The 9,783-nt window shown below is 42.8% G+C and overlaps 1 protein-coding gene across 1 annotated transcript in view; it reads right to left on the bottom strand.

Annotated features, from left to right (window-relative positions):
- The window catches only part of ERC2 (ELKS/RAB6-interacting/CAST family member 2), a 1,053,591-nt gene that overhangs the window by 797,947 nt on the left and 245,861 nt on the right, over positions 1–9,783 (bottom strand). The gene's annotated exons all lie outside the window — the stretch shown is intronic.

Raw genomic sequence — 9,783 nt, 5'->3', positions numbered from 1 at the left:
AGAGAGAGACAGAGAGAGAGAAAGTATTATGGCACAGGGGATGGAGAAAGGAGGAAAACCTGGGTAAAAGTCCTACCTCTTGGCCATACTGGCCATGCAACTCTGGACAAGTTTGCTACTTAATGCTTAACTGTATAATACTTTTAAATTTCAGAGAAAGTGCTGACTTGTTTTGGAAGAGGAGTTTCCCTGGCCACAAAGGTCCCTTTCCCTATACTAATGAAATAATTTTTTAAAAATCAGAGGGAGGGAGGGAAGGAGGGAAGGAAGGAAGGAGGGAAGGAGGGAGGGAAGGAGGGAGGGAGGGAAGGAGGGAAGGAGGGAAGGAAGGAAGGAAGGAAGGAAGGAAGGAAGGAAGGAAGGAAGGAAGGAAGGAAGGAAGGAAGGAAGGCCAAAGAATAAAACCTAGAGGATTTTATTGACAGGTAGGTCATTACTTTAACTTAAATAAAAGTTAGTTTGAAATTGTGTAAAATTTCACAAACTCTGAAGCAGAGATGTGACTATTTAACACTGCATCCTGAGGAGGCTACAGCAAGAAAAAAAAAACCCAGTCAATACTGACAAAAATATTCAAGGCTGCATTGTTTGTGATAACCAAAGGGGAAAAAAAACTGTAAGCAAAATACGTACCCACTGACTAGGGACTAGAGGAACAAATTGTGATATATTTATTTATGGAATAGCATTGCTCAGTGTGGAATGGTGCATACAAAAATTTCAGAGGAATTTGACTTATAAGAACTGATGCAGAATGAAGTAAGCAGAACCAGGAGAATAACATATGCAATGGATTCAACAATGCAAAGAAAGTCACCAGAGGAGCACTCTTACAATGTTATTTCCATACTATCAAAGAGAAAGTTTTCATCCCCCCCCCTTAATTTAAATGAATGATAAACTCTGTTCTCAAGCAATATACTTTTTTAAAATGTGATCTGAGTATTTGTTGGGAAGAAATCTGTTGTGTGAAAATGAATCCTATCTTCTTTAAAAAACAAAGTGCAGTTCCTTGTATTTAAATATCTTTCCTTTTCCTCTGATCATTCCTACCAATTAATTGAGGGAAACAAAAATTGGGAAAGAAGACCCCTAGCTTAAATTTCATGTTTCTGTTTCTTTCTTTTCTGTTGACATTTTAAAATCATTCACTTAGAGCTGAGTATGGCCCTTCCCTTGAGGAATGCACAGGAGTTCCCACATCGTCTCATTCAAAGTTGGTAGGTTACCAGTATTTAGCTTGTCCCCTTAGGAAACTGGTCATCCATATAGTATATGCTTCACAGGATCAAAGGATTTTGAGATAGAAGGGACTTGAGACTTTAATTATAGCTTCAAGGTAATATCATAAGAACTACAAGGGAACGTACAGTTGAGAGTAGCAAGATGGCATAGTGAACGGAACACTGGACTTGGAATCAGGAAGACTGTTCAAATTCTGCCTCAAATTTTTACTAGCTGTGTGATAGGGGCAAGTCACTGAACTCTTCAGTCTCTGTTTCGTCGTCTATAAAATGGGGATAATAACAATACCACCTTCCTCCCATTGGTGAAGATCAAATGAGATGTTGCATGTGAAGTGCTTTGAAAAATGCAAAACACTGTATAAATGCTAATTATCTAACACCATCACCAGGTGAGAAGTCCTTCAGTCATTTCAAGAGGAAGAAGAAACAGCATCTATGAGTGACTCCCTACAAACGCCTACCAAGTTTGTCTTTGTGTGTGTGTTTAAACTCATTTTTAAATTAACTTTTGTTTTTTCCTCAATCTGATATAAGTAATTGAGACATCTTCTGTCTTCTGATGGATGTATCTGGGATAGATAGGCAGTTTCTTAAGACTAGACAGATGTTACACCTTTCAAGTGATTCATGTGAAGACAAATGTTTCTGCCAAAAGGAACCTAGGAGGCATTACTAAGGATTATGAACTCCTGGGCAAGAAACTTAAGTACTTGAGGGCACAGGTGGGGTTCTCATCACTACTGTTGATTGAAGGCAGGGGATTCAGAAGAGAAAGACAGATCTGGGAGGTGAGAAGCTGGCTCAAGAAGATGAAGTCTGAGAACAGGATTTAGATTTCCAGACTGTGGCCTTTATTTTAATAAAGAAAAGATGGGTTCTTAGCCAGGGATGGAGTATACCTAACAAGGGCCAGTAAAAATATTTTTTTCCTGGAGCTTCACAAATCTGAACTTTAAGAGGAACAGGAGGGAGAAAACTGCCCCCACGTCTGCCTCCTTTGATGACATAGAATGATACATTCAACACTGAAGAAGAATAACAGAAGAAAGTCAGGAATCAGTGGGATGGCAGCAACCCAAACTATATGTGTATGTTGCAGAGAAGAGTCTTGTTCAGTTATGGTTGGGAAGATCTCTTCCTACTCCAAGAATCTGGGGACATAATTCCATATGTTATAGGCAGAAAAGGGAGTTTGGTCCTGGAAATCAGAATTACAGAAAACAGATTTAGAGCTGCCACCTAATATACATATATATATACACATATATATACATATATATTATATAAGCCACCTAATCCAACCCCATCATTTTATAGATGAAGAAACTGGCACTCAATATAGCGTAAGTGATTTGCTATAGGTCAAACAAGTACCAAGTATCAGGGGTGGGTTTTGAAGCCAGGTCTTCCTGACTACAGATTCCGTACTCTATTGACTATGACATGCTGTCTGATCTGAGGACACATGGGTTCTAATCTTGGCTCTGTTGCCACCTACCCGTGTGATATTGGGCCAAGCACATTCCCTCCCTAGAATTGGGTTTGTCCATCCACAGAATGAGGTTCAGACTGAATGAAGCACCAGGATTCTCTCCAGTCCAACAAGCAAGGAAATCTTTCTCCTTCCTTTGGCTAGGTACAATGTCCTGCCACTGTATTCAGCACCAGCCCATAAAAAGTCTTTGCCATCTGCATTTAACCTGGGGCTGGGAAGATTACAGGCTTTGAAAGCAGCAAAGTTAACTGTTTTCTGATCCTAAATTTTATGGCCACTGAGATCACCTCAGCTCCTAAGGCAAATAGGAAAATATTTTATGCATCCGGGCTACAGCTTCTAGTCCACATGCTCATCCTTGGCAGTTTATGCCCCTCGAGGGGAAGGGCTGCGTGCAGTAAGTGCTCACTAAGGCATTGTTAAATGTGGCTTCCAAGAACAATACTCTTCCCATAATTAGCTACATCAGTTTCAGTTGTTTCAGAGACAAAAAGTGATCTTAACTTTATATGCACGCCTGCAGTTTTTGTCTGTCGGCCAAAATATTCTAAATAAATTTGTAGATATGCTTCTAGGTGTGATAATTGGCCCCCATAACGTCTTACACATATAGAAGTCAGATTTGCTTGATGGATTGAACAATCTCTCCCTAAAGCATTTAGAATCAGAGATACTAAGGCCACTGAATGTAGTCTAGCCCTGAACAGAATCCCCTGCTAAGACATCAGTGGCAAGTGAACATGCTGCCTGCCATGAACGACCTCAAGTAACAGAGAGTTCTATGAGGGAAGGGATTTTGCTTTTGTCTCTATTCACTTCCTGATCACTCACCAGGGCCTGGCATATAGTGGGTGTTTAATAAATGCTTGATGACTTACTGCTTATGGGGCACAGCAGCAGATATATCCTACAAGGATTTAGGGGTGTGGGTCTAGAGCTCAGGAATAAAAAAAGGTCCTATCTGGAGATTCAGACCAGGGAATCATCTCTGAAATCAGAGGAAGTCATAGGACCAGAGAACAGAAGGAAAACTGATAGGCCATCCTAGACAACTCTCTTATATTACAGGTGAAGGACCTGAGGCCCAGGGAGGTCAAGGGACTTCTCCAACGTCACACAGGTAATAAGTTTCAGAAACAGGATTTGAAACTCCACGATCATTTTTTTTTCTCCTATGCTTTCAAAATGAATGAGTTGGCTACAGAGAATTCATATAACCAGAAGAGATATAGGATCAATCAATCAATTAGAACCATTTAGTAAGCTCCTACTATCAAGAATGGACCCTTAGATAACATCTATATTAAATAGTCAAGGAAAGAATAAGGAACCAGTAAAGGAAACAAAAATACATGGGAAAAGAAATGAGGAAAATCAGGTGAAAGGGATCTCAGTCATCAAATAGTCTGACCCATTCCTAAAAGAAATCACCATATAACATATCCAGCAAGCAGTCATCAGAAGACTATATCTCTCTGAAGCCAAAGGGAGATAGAACATCCAAGGGGAAGGGGTGATCACAGGATCATAATTGCACAAGAGGGGCACAGGAAAAGGGTTCCATCTCTCACAACTAATGTAATCGCAGAAGGCACAGACGCCTCAATTAACTTGAGCCAATGAACAAGGACCATTGAGCTTTAAAATAAGATGTACCTCTGCTCCATACCTTTATGGCGCCAATGCCCCTTTGATTAAATCATAGACAAAATCAACCAATAGGAGCAGATGTTAAGGAATTTTCCAACAATTGCATCAAATCTTTTATCAATTAAAGAGGATCATAGGCTTTGGACACTAGATGAAGGTCTACAATAGTGACAGTGAAAACATTTTACAATAAAACTTCACACCCATTGGGTTTATGATTAAGAATAGCCAGTCAATCTAATGTTGAAGGACCTTAAGTTAAGAAACTGAGGATTCCAGTTCAAGAGTTAGAGATGGAGACCCAAGAGGTGACTGGATATGGGTGGGAAGGAAGGGATTACTCTCTCCCCTTCCTATCCCTGTCCCATGTCATCAGAGACACTGGGTTAGTATTAATTAATACACGTAGCTAGGATCAGAGAAACTTGACCAAGAAGGAGACAGTACCCCAACCAGCAGCAGAGAGACACATGGAAGGCAAAGAGATGTGGAGACATAATCCTCCAAAGGGAGTTGCATGAGTATCCTATGAAAAAAAAAAGACCTCCAGTACCTAGAGTTTTTGAGGAATAACACCTTAATGAGTGTGATTCTCACCCACACCACTATCATGGTTAATAATAGTGGCAGCTATTAACTATGGAAAAGCACAGACCCTCAGAACCTGACAGAGAACTCCACACTTAAGGGACTCATGAGGACTGCAAGAAGAAAAAAACGATTTCTAACACCAGGGGTTGTGAGTTACCTCTTCGCCACATATCTTTTGCATGTGTGTGCCTGTTGTGTTATTCTTGAACTTTGGACCCCCTCTTCTCATGGATGGTATAGGAAAGCAAACCTCAACTTTGAGATTAAAACCTGTCAAATAGTCTGAATTTTTAAGTACCCGTTATATGCCAGACACTGTACTAGATACTGAAAATACAAATACACTGAATAAAACAATCCCTTGTCAGAAACAACTTATATTCTAAAGACAAAAAAGTTTTTATAACTGCTGTTCTTATAACATTAACTTAGTCAATTCCTTTTCTAAAAGCTAATGAAGTCTATTGGCTTATTGTTAATGGAATGTATACTGGTAGGGGCTTGTGAATTATAATGTCAAAAGTCTGGCCTAGAAGAGTTACCCTTAGGCCCCTGAAAATGATAGTAGCCACTCTCTGGGGACTCCAATATGTGAGTATCAGTTGAAGAAGTGGTCCAACACAGGCTCCTATAATAAAATCATAGATTTGGAGCTGGATAGAACCTCAAAGGCCAGTATATCCAATCCTGTCATTTTACAGATGAGGAACTGAGGAACAGAGAAATTAATAGATTTTGCCAAAATCACGCAAGTACCACTCTAAGTAGCAGTCAGGATTCGAACCCAGGTCCTCTGACTCCAAATCCAGAGCTCTTTCCATTGTGTCACAATGCCTCTCTTATGAGCCGTGTGAAAAGTTCAGATGAGGTCAAGAAGGGTGAGGTTTAAAATGAAAAAAGGTCTTTAGTGATGGGTGTCCCAAAGGTCATTGGTGACCTCTAAGAAAACAGAGCCAGTAAAGTGGTTGAGTACAAAAGCCAGATTGCAAGAGGCTTAGGAGAGAGTTATTGATGAGTAAGTGCAGGCAGCAGGTACAATTTGGAGATATTTATCAGTGAAGAGGAAGAGGGATTTGAGGTGGTAGATGTGTCAAGGGAATATTTTTTTGGGGGGTAAGAAACTTGAGTGTGTTTATAGGCAGATGAGAAGTATGCAACGAAGAGGAAAGAATAGAGGATAAGTGAGCAGGAGGAGATAGCAAGGGGGAAGAAGGAGGACTTCTTCCTGGACAGGGTGGGTATTAGATCAAGGATACCCTATGGGGAGAGGGAAAGATAAGGATACTTCTCCTGTGGCCAGAGAGAAGAGCATGGCAGGTGCTGCTGACTGTTTTCCAATGGACCGAGGGTCCTCCAAGTATTTGGTGGCCAAAGAAACAGCCACAATATGGTAGGTGAGGTAGTCAGCTGTCACTGAAGCCCAGGACAGGGAGTGACAGAAGGAGCCACATCCTTGGAAGCCAGAGGGAAGAAGCCCTTTCCTTAGCAGGGGGAAGAATTGTACAATACAGTTAAATAAATTTTCTGACAGGTATTTTGGGATATTCAGCCTCCTAAACAGTGAATTGCAGAGTCTAAATATGTGAATATCCGTAAGACTCTATTACAGATCTGCTCTCTAGAGAAATTGTAAAATGGTGCAATAAACCCTAGCCCCACTGTGTACTGCCCAGCGGGGCTCTGTTAAATCAGGTCCCCTGTGGGCAGAGTGATACATAAAGTCAATTCAGAACAATCCAAAAAGGCTTTTTTGGTGGGGAGGACCCAGGCCCTGACAAAAGCTTCACAAAAGGGTCACCTAATGACACATAATAATTAAGACCAACAGGAATGAAAAATTAATAATAAAAAACCAACATTTATATAGAGCTTTAAGGGATGCAAAGCACTTTACAAATATTATCTGATTTTATCTTCACAATATCCCAGGGAGGGAGGTGCTATTATTATGCCCATTTTACAGATAAGGAAATGAAGGTGGGGCAGCTAGGTGGTGCAGTGAGTCAGTCTGGCCCTGGAGTCAGGAGGACCTGGGTTTGGAGCCGGCCTCAGACACTTAGCACAAAAACTATCCATGTGACCTTGGGCTTAACCCAATATCCCCCCAAAAAGAAAAAAAAAAAAAAAAAAAAGGAAATGAAGGCAAATAAAGATGAAGTGACTTGGCCATGGTCATACAGGGTATCCCAAAAGGTCAAAGGTCATCAGTGACCTCTAAGAAAAAAAGAATCAGCAAAGTGGTTGGGGTACAAAAGCCAGATTTCAAGAGGCTTAGGAGAGAGTGATTGATGAGTAAGTGCAGGCAGCAGGTACAATTCTGAGATGTTTAGCAGTGATGAGGAAGAAGGATTTGAGGTGACAGATGTGTCAAGGGAAGGGTTTTTTTGGGGGGGAGGGGGAAAACACATACCGCACACTTTTGGGACACCCTGTCCAGTGAGTGAGAGTAGGGGTCAAATTTGAACACAGATCTTCCTGAGTCCAGGTCAGTGCCCCCTCCACCTGCCACACCCTCTAGCTTCAGGAAAATGATTTTATGAAAACCAGTACTTACATGGGCCTTTGAACCCAGAACAGAGGACACACAATCCTCACACACCCTGACCAGATTAAAAACTCTCAGGCCAACTCTTAAACTGCCCCCAACCTCCCCCTGCCCCCAGACCACCCCTAAGTTGCACCAAGACAGGGACAGTTCATGTTACCCTTGAAGGGCCTGGCCCCCTGACTTCCTGTGGAAAGGCCAAAGATGGGCATTTGCTGTATCCATTGGATGCTGTTTGACATTGCAGCCCTGATTGTCCACACCACCCAACACACAGAGAGGGAACTCAGATCCCAGAGTAGATGTGAGAGAAGACTCCTCGAGAAACTCAGAATGTCTCAGTAAATTGGTCCCTTCTAACTCACTCTCTGATCCCATGGACCCGCATTACACATTTTGGGACAGAATTCCCCATCCCATTTGGAATCTATGGTTTCAGGGCCAACAAAAATGTAAGGACCAACAGCTAGTAGCTTCCGGAAAAACGGCCACTTGTACTGGCAACCTCCTTGGGAAGAATGTGTGGAGGCTAACTGAACAACCGAAAAGTCAAAGCCCTACTTCCCCAGCTGGGATTGAGCCCTGTGGATGCCCTATAAAAATACAGGTCCTCTAAAATAATGAGCTGAAACTAAGAAGGGTTTCCTTGGGCAGCAGATGGATGCCTTCACCATTGTTGGCTAGACAGTGAGATGGGACCAACGAGCGTATCTCCCTGACCACTGGAATCAACTTGGGCTCTCAGAGGAAGGCGTTCCCAAGTTCTATCAAAGGGACTGGTCCTTAGGTTACCTGTTCTCCTGTCATCCAAGTGGAAAAGTTACATTCCAGGGGGACATTTTACAATGTGGATGTCATTTTAAAAACCACCTTTCCAACAGAGGCCGATCATAGTTATGAACACGTAAAAAGCGGACATTTTTGGTATTCTGAGACAGGATCATTGGTTGAGAGTTTTAGAGTGGGAGGATACCTTCCTAGAAACCATCTAATTCAATGCCTTCATTTTACAGAAGGGGAAACTGAGAGGTGAAAAGATTCGCTAAGAACTGCCCAACTATCAGGGATCAGGCAGCACTGAAACCCAGGTTTTTCTGGACCTAAGTCAAGAACTCTGGCCACTATAACACAATGCCTCTTTTTAAAAAAGGCCAAGAATAAGATTTTTTTACCTAGGAAACCTTCCCAAATTAGATGTTGACAGCCAGAATGGTCTGAGCACCTCTCCCCACAAGTATTCTGAAAGTTTCTGCTGAACTTCCTCATTACTGGGACACAGACCTAGATCTCCACTGGAGCCTGGTGTGTCCTGACCTATTGTCAGGTAACAATGCCTTTCCAAGTCCAAACTTCAAGACCACCAGGGGGAAAAATGTAATTAAGTAGGGCTCTGGAGTTGGGGTGAAGGAGAACTTTATTCAAATCCTGCCTCAGACATTCAGCAGTTGTGTGACCCCTGGGCAAGTCACTGAAGGGGGAAGGAGAGGAGAAGAAGGAGGGGAATGAGCCCGGCACTGTGCTAAGTGCTTTTATAAATATTATCTCACAGAAGTCCTGTGAGGGAGCTGCTATTAGCATCCTTAGCTTACACTTGAAGAAATGGAGGGAATACAAAGACTGAATGATGTGCCCAGGTTCACCCAGCTGGCAAGTGTCTGAGGCTGTATTTGAACTCAGGCCTTCCTGATTCCAGGACACTGAGTCAGTCATGCCTCTCTACAGCACAGGTGCTTCCTCTACAAAACGGGGACCAACTCACTCTTCACTGAATCTATGACCCTGTGACCCAGGGCTGGGAGACCCCCCCCCAAAGCAAGTGCGACCAGCTGTCCTGAGGCCAGACCAGCATTCCCAGGGGCACAGTCAGTGATGGCTTCCTCTGTCCCCTCCTCCAAGTGTGATAGCCACATGAGCCGCCAGGCAAATGCCCTCCAGAGGGATCCAGGCAGACTATTTCTAGGTACTTCCAGAACCATGTTCACTCCTGTAAGTCTCCAATCACCCTTCCCCCCACCTCCCTGGAGTGCAGGAGAGGGGCAGAAGGAGAACTTTTGTCAAAACAGGCCATTTGAGACTGAACAGCAGGACCCAGGACAGGAACGAGCTGGGCGTTCTTTACAACACCTCCACAAGCCAGATGGCTTCTGCCACTCACCAAGAAGAGAAGACGGCTCCTCTAGTTGACAGTCCTGGGCACGGAACCAAGCAAAGTACCAAAGGGGAGTGCTTGCAGGGTCCGAGCCGTATATGGACAC

The sequence above is a fragment of the Petaurus breviceps genome, unplaced genomic scaffold, assembly GCF_028583685.1.
Source record: "Petaurus breviceps papuanus isolate PSGF00001 unplaced genomic scaffold, PetGlider_PUasm1.0 174, whole genome shotgun sequence".
NCBI classification, from domain to species: Eukaryota; Metazoa; Chordata; class Mammalia; order Diprotodontia; family Petauridae; genus Petaurus; species Petaurus breviceps.
The sequence above is the reverse complement of the archived record's forward strand: the minus strand, read 5'-3'. Positions and strand labels throughout refer to the sequence as shown.